The sequence below is a fragment of the Salvia miltiorrhiza genome, chromosome 7 (assembly GCF_028751815.1).
Source record: "Salvia miltiorrhiza cultivar Shanhuang (shh) chromosome 7, IMPLAD_Smil_shh, whole genome shotgun sequence".
Taxonomy (NCBI): domain Eukaryota; kingdom Viridiplantae; phylum Streptophyta; class Magnoliopsida; order Lamiales; family Lamiaceae; genus Salvia; species Salvia miltiorrhiza.
In genome coordinates this window covers 19,345,151-19,358,169 of record NC_080393.1, presented here as the reverse complement: position 1 = coordinate 19,358,169, position 13,019 = coordinate 19,345,151, and positions in this window count along the sequence as shown.

The following is a 13,019-nucleotide window of genomic DNA, read 5'->3' as shown; positions in this document are numbered from 1 at the left end:
TTCTTTTAATTATCACAATATACAATACTCTAATACAACCCCCCAAAAAGAAGTTCTATCCTTTCTCAAACGGTGGCTTTTGGGCCAGCAGCTGAAATCTTTGAAATGGAAACTGGTTTAATTAATATGTCAGCAAGTTGATCATTTGAGGAAATATGTTGGACATCCATTTCTTTCTTTATGACTTTATCGCGGATGAAATGAACGTCAATCTCGATATGCTTCGTCCTTGCATGAAGTACAGGATTTGAAGCCATGGTAGCCGCGCTTTGATTATCACACCAGATGATGGGTGGCTGAGGAAGAGAGTAGCCAAGTTCAGTTAATAGCGATCTGATCCAAACTATTTCCATTCAAGTGTCAGCCAACGAGTGGTACTCTGCTTCAGTGGAGCTTCGAGAAACGACACTTTGTTTCTCAGACGTCTGGATGAGAGAGAAGCAAGCAAAGCATAATAAGAGAGAAGATATGCGAAGGAAAATCAAATCTTATTATTTTATGATCTTCTCTATTTATAGAGATTACAAAGGTTGAGATTTTAACTTACACGTCAGCAACTAACTGCTTAACTAACTATTTCAACAATATAACAAACTAACAACGTTAGCTACTCTAATGCTGACATAGACGACAAAGCACTCATATCTTCATTGTTTGAAATAACAATGCGACGTTGGGCAACATTTACTATCCATTGAAGAGTAAGAGTATAAAACCTTTCCTTTTGAGCTTCTCTCAACCACAAGTCTCTCAACAAGACATGAATTTTGCACTTTTTTATGTTTCCAATACCACTCAACTCATGCCCATAATGAGATTTCTACCAATAAGATCCTCCAAGTACTCTTTCGCTATGTCTTTCAAACTTTTCCCACTTACTGGTTTGATAAATCATTCAGCAACCCATAATTTGATGAGCTTTGAGAGACGTATCTCCTCAACTTCACGAAAAAATTTCATATAGAGAAAACATGGTTTCAAATAAACTGGCATTTATTTATAGCTCATTATAATATCTTAAGGCAATGTTGACCATCCTCTAAATTGACAATTGCATTTAAGTTTTCCTCTATGTATTCCCAAAATTCTCGTGTGTGTTGGGACTTGGCCAAAACTCCTCAAACCACAACGAGTGACAGTGGAAGTCCTTTGCAACTGTTTCCTATCTTTTTCCCATTTTTCCAAATGAAGAGGGCAACTACCTTTTCCCCAAACACAGGTTTGGAGAGAAGGTCTCAACTATCATCCTCATCCAAAAGATTCATCTCAAGGCTATTAGAGTTGGGTAATTTAGAAGCCAAAGTTGATAGCCTAGTTGTTACCACTATTTTGCTACCATTTTTGTTATCTAAAAAATAATTCCTAACTCTATTTCATGCATCAATGCTCCATATATCATCCATTATAATTAAGTATTTTCTACCAAATAGGTGTTTATACAAGATTTCTCCTAATTCATCCTCACGAAAGCCTTGATTTAATTGAGGAAAAGTTGTGCAAAAATTTATCGAATGCTACTCTTGAGAGATGGTAGCCCAACCAGAAATATTAAAGTGCTCCTTAATAAATATTTGTAGCAAGAGTAGCCTTACCGGTGCTGCCATCCCTACAATCCAAATAATTTGAAGATCAAGGCGATCAGAAGTGAGCTTATCCTTCATTTGAAGCAAAACATCATCGTGCTACTCTTGGTGTGTGCAAATCTCATTGAATCCAAAAGCCTTGATTTTGAGGACAGTTGATTTTAAGTCTATTTGATTTCCATGGCCATTGTTTCGATCAACGCCATTTCTTCGATCACCTTTTCTAGAGCTTCATACAAGCTCGTCTTTCTTCTAGCATTTCAGACATGTTAACACACTCAAATATGCATCATAAAGTTAATAATATATTCGAACATGACATTATGAAATAAAACAAATATCAAATCAAAAGACATCATATAACTGCACAATTCCAACATATCACACAATATATAACTACTAAAAATAATGCAAAATGAGTGTTTATCACCGATTGGAAAAGCAAAACAAAAAACTCGAATTCTTAATTGTCACTCTTAGTAGTGAAGATACCGATGAAAGTGGACACGAATATGACGAAGGGATAATTGCTTTTGTTGAAAATATCAAAGGTGTGTCACAAGAGTTTAAGGCAAGTGATGATCATTTTGAGATTGTTGTTGGGAGCCAATGATATGTATAGTAACATATTTAAGGTTCCTCGTACATTTGTTGACTACTCAAGTGAATGATGTGATTTTTTAGTATTGTTTACGTTGTAATTTTTATAAGTTTTTTTTTATATGCTTGTGAAAGATAGGTTCTCTCTTATGTTTACAATAGTTGAATTGTAATCTATGTTTGTTACTAGAACAATAAAGCAATCTCTATTTATTTGTTAGGGTTGGATGGTGGGTGTCGGTAGTCAGGTCCAAGCAGCATGTAATGCATGTGTTGTTATAGCTTTCAATGTAGAAGCAGTCCCTTCGTCCCGCAAAGCTTGATCAATATTCATTTTCGAGTTGTCTCATGTATAACTTAATCACTTTCCTTAATTTTGATCATATTCAATTTTGGTCTGAATTACAACATCTTAATCACTTTCAACATTTTGAAATTTGGTCCGAATTACAATTCCTGCAACAATTATGTGGATGCCGAAAATTTCTTATGTGCACTACTAGAAAAACGCTCATAGATAACGGATTTTATCCGTTATCTATGAGCAAAAAAACTGTTGTGTATAGTGGTGTTATCTATGATACGTATCATAGACAACGGTTTAAAAACCGTTATGTATGTGAGAATAGATAACGGTACGAGACGCTCATACATAACGGTATGAAAACCGTTATCTATAATGATTATACATAACGGTTTATACCGTTATGTATGAGGATTTTTCCGTTATGTTTTGTATTTTTTTGTTTTTTTTCCTATCATAGTTAACAGTTTTTTTTCTATACATAACGGTATGAAACCGTTATCTATAATGCTTATACATAACGATTTATTACCGTTATGTATGAGGATTTTTCCGTTATGTTTTGTATTTTTTTTGTTTTTTTTCTATCATAGTTAACAGTTTTTTTTTACTTTTTATAACGGTTTTTACCGTTATCTTTGATAGAAATACATAACGATTTTTTTGTACTTTTTATACTGTTATGTATTTCAACTACAACTAGCATATTTAATATTTTTTCTCGATTTTTATGTTATTTATCTCAAGAAATAAATAAATAACTTTAAAACAACAAAATAATAAAATCACCAATAACAATATTATATATCATCCAAAATATTCATACATTACCATCCAAATGAACCAAGTATCAAGTACATATGATCATTGCATATTTCGATTTAAAATTGAAAGTACCAACTATCTTATAGCTAAAACAAAAATCTATCATATTATGTGTTCTAGCACCAAGTCCTCATGAACTAGTTGACCTGCTATGATGAATTTGCAGCAACTAACTTAGGAGAGAACCCGACACACAAGCTCAACCTGCCAATAGAAAAATAATCCAAATAAAATATGTGAAATAAAAGAAAAGCAACCATCAAAGTACTAAGGATTAAGTAATAACATATATAAAAAAATTACTAAGTTAATTAGTGAGGAATAGTATCAACACAGTATAACATGGTTCTGTACAATTTCTCACAATACTCACACACAAATAAATAAATGTATATATATGCATCTCTTTACTATAACCGAACAGATACAGTAAAATTACTGTTATAAAAGATGGTCATAGATAACGGTGGCACAACGGTTTTGTAATACCGTTATGTATGCAACTTATAGATAACGCAAAAACATAACGCATTTGTTCAAACCGTTATCTATGCATTTAGACAACAGTACATAGATAACGGATTTTCGCAAAACCGTTATCTATTCCTAAAAGTGCGCTCATACATAACGGTTTTTGAAAAAAACCGTTATCTATTCACTGTTATGTATGTAAACTTTTGTAGTAGTGGTGCCATTTTCGCTGATAATTAAAACGATGTATTTTATATAACATAAAAAGGACATCACTTTCTTTATCTAAAATTACGCAATCTGAACCGTACTGCATGCAACCTATCTAAAACAACATATCTTGGAAGATGAAGAAAACAACGTCGTTTTTATCTTATATAAAAAATATTGTATTTTAATTATTGGCTACAACGCCACATAATAAGATTTGAAGATCCACGTAGGTTGATTTATGACATAATTTTAATTCATATAAAATTTCAAAATATGAAAAGTTCACATATTAATTGATCAAAAAATAATATTTTTAAAAAATTAAAATTTGAATATACTTTATGCATTTATATATAATTAATCCAAAATAAAACTATAAATTGAAATCTATATTTATATATATTATTAAGTAATAACTAAATCAAAATTTTACGATGCTACCATCCGGTACAAAAATTACACTTGGGGAAATAACTACATAGTATTATCTCCGTTCCACAAAAAATAGTTATTTTTTGTCATTTTGGAACATCAATAAAAATAATTATTTTTTAATTTTTGGGGACATCTGAGGTTATGAGAGGGCGGTAGCTCCTTGCCCTCTTGTCTTCTTCTTGCTCTTCCTCTCCCGCCCATTGCTCGATGGAGGAGTCGTGAATTAGTTGTTAAAAATAAAATAAAATCGGTAAATAGTTTGAAACCCATTAAAATTTATGAGACTATCGAACCTAGTTAAGGTTGAACCAATTTTTTTTTTGGTAAAGTGTTCGAATAAATAATTTAATTTTGATTTATTAGAAGGGGAATTTAATATATATATATATATATATATATATATATGAAACACCAGTTTTACCCGCCAATTTTTCTCTCTCCTTATCTATATCTATATCTATATATATAAAAGCTCATCCAACTTCACAATTTTTTTCCCGCCCAAAACTAGAGTGTAATTTCTATACCAATCACTATTTAGTCCTATCTTAAATTTGGTAATTAACAATTAATTAAAGCATTAAATATGATAATTAGTTGATATCATAAATATGTCAATATTGACTAATTCATTCACATATTAATAGTCGGTTATATATATACACATGTATATAATCTAATACAGTACATAACATATGTATGTACATATCAATGTACTTATTTTTTGTGATTTATTTCATATAATATAGATAGTTTATAAATTATAATTAGTACATAACATATGTATATTTATGATGATTTATATATATTTTTTGTTTATGGTAATTAGTTCACACCTACAAATATTATAGTATAGTAATTAATGATTACTTCAAATATATTCATTGTCCATTATATATAATGTAAGAATAATGAATTACATTATAACATGAAATATGATAATTTCTCACATAATTTCAAATTTTCAATTATTCCATTAAAATTCTTTTTTTTTTTTGAAATATTTATACCATTTATATTTGATCTATAGATTTTAAAAGAATAGTTTTCTTTCTCAAGCAATAAATAACTTTTCTACTAATCTCTTTATCTTTATGTCAACGCTAACCTTCTTATTTTATTCGTTAATTTTTCTACTAATATTCTTATTGTATGTAAAAGAAAACTATTCTCATAAATAATAATAAATAATAAGTTATATTTTTTCTACTAAAATTAACTTACTAATTTTAGAATTTTTTTTATTTTTTAGTTTGTCTTCATTTCGTCTACTCCAAATCATATTGGTATTTTTTTGTCATAAATTTTATATTATTTTAATTAAAATATAGTTAATTTTGTATCTCTAAAATATATTAGTTATATAGATATAAACTATGAACCAAAGATTGGCTAAAATAAATTAAAAGTCACTTTAAGATATAAATTATGAACCATTTTTTGCATTTAGATCATAAAGATCTACAGTTAATTCATCATTTTATTGGATGGTCCTGGGTTCCAATCCCCTATGAGCCCCCCTCCCCCAATTCATCACTTTTACTGCAAATGAACTATCATTGCACCGCGTACAATACACATGAAATATTTTCGTATTTTCATATCTATCTATCTATCTATCTATCTATCTATCTATATAAGCACAACCATTTTCAAAAATAATAAATTATTTTTTCCCGCCAAAAATCACTTTACTATTTTTAGAAATAATTATATTTTTTAATTTTAAATGGCATATCATATTTATGTATTGATAATTTTGGATCAACAATTAATAATTAATGTTACAATGACATAACTCATGACAACACATTAATTTTAATATTTTAACTTAATGTTATTTCTATAGTGACATGTAATAAACTTAAGAAGATTTACTTATATACAATTAATAATATATTATGTTCTATAAATAGTATATTCCATATATATATATATATATATGTATCGATTTTAATCTATAATAGATAAGATATTATAGCCTATGAATGTTCATTAATTTAATCTAATATATATCTATGAAATAATACTATAGAAGGGGCAAAAACTTGCAAATATTCTAAATTATAATTGTTTAAACAAAATAACTCATAATATCAATATTATATATATGTAATCAAAGTAGTTCATTAAAAGTAATTTGTCACTTACATACACAAACATAAAAGGAATAAATTTTCACCTTTAAAAATTTGAGGACATTATAGAGTAGTAGCTCTTAATCAAGACAAGTGATTTGCTACATTTGTTATCAACTTTATAATTTTTCAATGAAAAATACTAATTAATATGTGAGTAGGATTAAAAAAATTAGAATAAAATCAAAGTCGTTATTACAATTTAAACTTATGAAAATGATCAATTTTTTTTCATGAAGCGTCTATTTCTATATAAAAAGAAAGCAAAAATGTGAAAATATCAATTCAAAATGATTTCACTTCATTGAATTTAAAAAAAAAATTTATTTACTTTCTTAAAAAAAATCTTAAACTTTTATGTTATCTTATGTCATTTTTTCTCATTCAATTTATATATTCCATTAAAAAATTAATTTATTTTAGCTTCAAATTTATCTTTAAAAAATCATAAATTCACACGACAAAAGAGTATAAATTTTAGTGTGTTCAAAACAATCATCAAACTTGTTCTCATCTTTATTGTCCCGATACGCGTTAATTTAATTATTTGATTCACTCTAGCATTAATGTATTGTCAAATAATAAATATGGACATGTTAGAAATATACTTGTATAATTTTCTTTTACAATGATTTTCTTAATTATTTTGCAGAATTCAATCAGCCTATACAACTGGAGTTCAAAATTTTTGTAGGCCGCTAACTTAGGGCGCTTTGCAAAATTAGGCCATATTTTTTTGGGCTTGCAAATTTGGGCCATTTATTATTAATTTTGGTGTAAATGAGCCACATTTGGGCCCGATCGAGCTATTTTGCACGTGAGACGTGCGTGACTTCACAGTTGGAGCCCGAACGTTGATGTGGAATTTTATTTCATTCTTTTATTTGATATTTATACACATGTAAAAATAATCATAATTAAAAAAACATAAATAAAAAATGAATTAAAAAATATTTTAAAAATACATTAAAATATACAAATATTGCCTTTGCTCGACGACACATAGGAGGATCGAAATTAAATTGTAGGAATATATATGTTCCTCAAGATATCCTAATGCACCGTGTAAAAAATATATATATTCCTCAAGATAACAATAATTATTTATATATTTATAAAAAGACATCTTATACTATATAATAGGAAAATATTAATTTTCTCTTCTACATAACAATCTAAAATCTCACTATTTGAATTTTTCTCAAATTTCTTTTATTTACACTTATTCTAATTATACACATTCTCAAATGTGTTAATGGTGCGAACTATGCGAAATATATAGTGAAAATCAAATGTTAGCCACCAATTTAATTGAGTTCAAATTTTTTTGTAGGCCACTAAGTTAGGACACTTTGCAAAACCAGACCACATTTTTTCGGGCTTTTAAATTTGGGCCATTTATTATTAATTTCGGCGTAAGTGAGCCACATTATAGCCCGACCGGGCCCAAATGTGGCCCATTTACGCCGAAATTAATAATAAATGGCCCAAATTTGCAAGCCCGAAAAAATATGGCCTAATTTTGCAAAGCGCCCTAAGTTAGTGGCCTACAAAAATTTTGAACTCATATAATTGGGACGAATGAAGTATTTTGAAAAAATTCAGAGTTGTATATTATGCATCAAATAATAAAAATTCTAGAAAATCTTTTTTACTACTATGCATAAATAAAGTTTTAGAAAAAATTTATTTCTTAATAGAAACCTAAAATAAAAACAGATGAATATTTTGATGGACATTTTAACTAGCTAATAATGATAGTTGGTAAAAATATGTTGTTAATTGATATTGGTCATTGATTTAACTTACATACAACTATAAAAAGTCACCTTTATTTAAACAATTATAGTATTAGTGAGATCTCTCTTATATAAGTTTAAAAAATTATCAATATTATCTTTTAAGTTATAAAAATATTAGTATAATATAAAAAGACATACTCGTAAAGTTTCGTTCTGATCTTGTTTAATGTCCATCAGCGAGATGGCTGATTTCCCAACCCTTCGCGAGCTCGCGAACTGTCTCAGAAAACGTACTCGTAAGTCCTCAAACGAATGGATGGAATTTGGGGCAAGCGTCCCAAACCACAGCTGAGCGGGGCCGGTCAACGTGGTGGAGAATATGCGGCATTTGATGCCCTCTGTATACATGTGTAGAGTAACCAGTCCCTCGAATCGGTTGAGATGTACCTCTGGATTAGTGGTACCATCATAGTCCAACGAAATAGGTTTGTAGCTTCTGGGCAAAGTATCCGCCAGAATGTCGTCGGAGAACGGACTGTGGTTATTGATGGGGTGGAACCTTGACGTCTTGGCCCTTTTATCCTCCTTGTACCTTCCATGTTCCTGTCTTTCCTTTGGGGAGTCGTGAGCGTGGTGGCGCTTGTGACCCTTGTGCCCTGGTCTGCCAGAGGAGTACTCCAGCTCCCGTCCCTCTGACCTTTCTATGTAACGTGATTTCTCTGAACGATGGGACCTCTCTGCCCTGTACGACTTCTCTGCTCTGTTCGATTTCCCTAACCTCTGCCCTCTATCGTCCCTCCGGGATTTCTCCCTCAGTGATTCCTCCAGATCCTCAAGCTGGTGCTTCAGTTGCGACACTTGGTCCTTTAGTCGCGCTTTCTCCCTCGGCCTCTCCTCCTCGAACACGGGGGAGATGGACTGACTATCAGACTCGTCAACCCTCTCCTTCATGACAACGCTATTGAGCCGAACTCGGCTCCCCTCTGGCCTTCTCTCCTGTACCCTCTCGATGGGTAGCTTCTGTATTTCCCCAATTGCCGCAGCCTGTTTGTTGATTACCGGATTGTTTGCCTCCTGAGCAGCGGGAGGTGGGGCCTCAATGCCCTGCAGATTGGTCGCTCCTACCAGGAGAGTTACAGCGGGAGCGGTGGACAACAGGGGAGTCCCCAGTGCCTGACGCACGGCAGAGTAGTGAAGCAGCGCCAGCATCTGTTCCGTCAGCCCAAAGTTGAGTTGCCCACCACCAGACGTGGGGGCCAAGCCTGGCATGTCTGATCCCGGTGTCACCAGAGCAGATCTCTGGAAGTTGCCTGTTAACCCTGTCAGCGGAGTGGCTGGGATAGCCGAAAAACCTGGTGGCACAGTGAAGGTGGTGTTGCCCTGCAGGCCGTTGAACAGTGAGGTAGGCACCTCAGTAGTGAGAGCAGCGGAGTCGAATTCCTTTTCCAAGGTGCGGTGAGCATCAGAAGATCCCATGGTACCTACACATGAACAGAGTGAGAAAAAATCCAGACGACGAAAGAGTAGATCCTCCTTTACTGATTGAAATTGCCGAAATAGGAAACCCCGAACACCGGCGCAGAGGCTGTTAAAAGTTCCCCTCAAGATAACTCTATACACTGGGAAATAAACCCAGGGCATAGATTGAAATAACAGAGCCCGAATAACAGAAGTTTCCCCTGTGAACTCGTATTAAAATCCGGCAGAAGAAACCGAGTGTCAAGAGAACCAAAGTAAGAGACCCAAAGATAGACATAAACAAAGCAACCACCAAGAAACTTGTTAGCGCAATACGTTAGGCATGATAGAGAATGAGAATTATGCAGGAAAAACGAACATTCACAGCCCAAAATTACCACGATCGTGCAGTAAAATAACCACAAAACCCAAAAACGGCAAAATCATTACAGCAATCAGCCGGATTACTAACAAAACGCGTTAAACAGGGGATAAAACGAAGATTTAGCCGTAAAAACATGGAACACACCGATAATTATCACCCTTAAACGGAAAACAGCCGTAAATCAACAGCACAAGCCCAACACAACAAAAATGGAGTGTTAATCAACATACTACCGGTGCAAAACCCGTAAATCAACAGCAAAAACCCAAGATGACAGAAACATAGTACTAAACAACTTTTCACTGGTGCGAAACCCGTAAATCAACAGCAAAAACCCAACACAACCAAAAACAGAGTAATACCCCACAATCCACCGGTATAAACATCAGATCTGTAAGTAAAACCCCAATTCTACGAAGAAACCCTGCATTCGCCTACAATTAAACCGATCAATCGGTAAATAACCACAAATCCCCCCAATTCACGATTTACAACCTTCACCACCTTTCCCCATGCATCAAAAAACGTAACTAAACACAGATCGCAGAAGATTAAAAGCAAATCAGCCCGAAAACGTAATTAACGGATCGAATTCATCTGGGTGCCCAAATTATCGGCTCAAACGGTGCCCGCACACGCAAACCCGATCGGAATTTCAGATCTGCATGCGCCGGCGACCACAAACTCACATCATAACTCAGTTATTTTCCCACAGACGGCGCCAGTTGGTGAGATACAGAAAGATGGGTAGAGATTTTTCGGTAGGTTATTAAAGAAATGTGGATTATACCTAGTTTGATCGACTGGAGAAGACAAAGAAGACAATTGGAATGCTAGAACACGAGAGAAAAGTAATTGCTGTATTGAGAATAAGAGATCACGTAGGTTGCAATGCACGAGCTCATAGCTTATTTATAGATTACATGGGAGGGCAAAATAGTAAAATCAGTGCCCACGCATGCGCCTTGCGTGGTCGAGGGTATGATGGCAAATTCGTCTTTACGCGGGAGATTTCACCGCGCTCTTGTTGATTCCTTCTGGCGAAAGTGACTTCTCTGGTGAGCGAAACTCCTCTGGTGAAAGTGATTTCTCTGGCGAGCGAGATTCCTCTGGTGAGTGAGATGCCTCTGGTGAGTGAGATTCCTCTGGTGAGGATGGTTCCTCTGGCGAGTATGATTCCTCTGGCGAGTGCGCTTCCTCTGGTGAGGATGATTCTTCCAGCGAGTACGATTCTTTTGATGAAATCTACCTCGCTATTTCCCGTGATTCCATTGGTGAAAGCATTCCTCTGCTCTACATATATTACTCCTCATCAACTACTCCCCCCTCTAGTCTGGTTGAACCGGGTATTCTTCGTGTTCAACCAGCGAAGTAATGTTAAGACCAGCGCTGTGCTGTTTTCCTTGATCCCTGCAAATCATGAAGACATAAAAGTTCTAATATTGTAAGAAAGCAAAGGTAAGCTCTGTAAATTTCTCTTTGGAATTTTTGCTACTCCCCCCCTCTGGTCTGACTAGTTTGCTTTGGAATGGTGCAACTAGTCAGAGGATTCGCCCGCGTGGATGACGTCATCACCATTAAATGCCCGCCCCTTCTACAGTGTTTTTTCCGTATCCCGAGGTTACTTTTTCAGCCTTCGCGTCCTTTTGCCTCCCCGTAGAAATCCTCAACCGTCGATTGCTTTTTAGGGCCACGCGTCGTTCATCCCGTATACCGATAGCTGCCCGCGTACGTTACATAGTCAGTTTTGAATTTTTACTTTCCACTATTCATCTTCTTCATTTTTTCCGAATTCCTTCATCTGCGATTTCCGGTGACCCTCTCCCTGTTCCGACGTATTTTCTGCGACCCTTCCGTTCCAGTCTTTACCGTCGATCTTTCTCTGACCTAGGTAACTCGCGTATCCTCCTCTCCCAATATTTTGTGTTTAGCGTAAGTAGTTTTGAGATTTGTTGGTGCTCTGATTGAGCGTGTTAGAAACCCTAGGATTTTAAAAATTCTGACAATGGCCTCCACTTCCGTTCCCCAACCCTCGCGGTCGCCCTCTCCTTCTCCCCAAGGTTCTTCGTCTTCCTCTCCCCAGCCCCAGGATCCCGTAAACCTTCCTTCCCCCTCCGCCTCATACGATTCTCAGGCTACTCCAAGTCCTCCAGGCCTAAAAAGAGAACTAAAAAGGCACCCCAACTTCTTAAACTTATTCCCGAATCTCGCCTTGATGTCGCGGCGGTGGAGAAGATAAAAGCCAAATGTCGTCGTCCCGAAGACCTAAAATTCATGGCCTTCTCCAAAACCTCGACACCCCCAGAAAAACTTCGTGATCATAAAACGGTGGCCATTTGGAAGGCCCAGATCGACGCTGGCCTAAGGCTTCCTCCCCCTACTCTCCTGGTTGATGTCTCCAACCATTACCGCATTCCCTTTTACTAGATTACCCCCTCTGCCATCCGGAGACTATACGCCTTCCACATTCTGTGCCGCGCCCACGGTGTTGGAAACACCGCCAAATTATTTTTCCAGACCCAATCTCTCCGCATGCAAGGCAGCCCTTTGTATAGTTTTGCTGGCCTTAAGAAATATCTCACCACCTTCCTTTCTTCCTTGAATTCTTATGACAAAGATTTTTTATTTCAATACTGCTATGTGCGCACCCTTATTGGCTCCTGGCGCGATCATGGCGCTCTGGAGCTGGAGTGGCACAGCCCTCGGACCACCTATAAGCCAGCTTCTCCGGGCGCCCCCTCTGAGTTTGACCTAAGGGTTATAGCCCGACTCAATGCCATGAATGATGTCGAGCCCCTATCCTGTAGATACCTCGCCGAAAACAATTCGGCTTTGGCAGCTAATGGCTTATTTCCCCTGTATCCA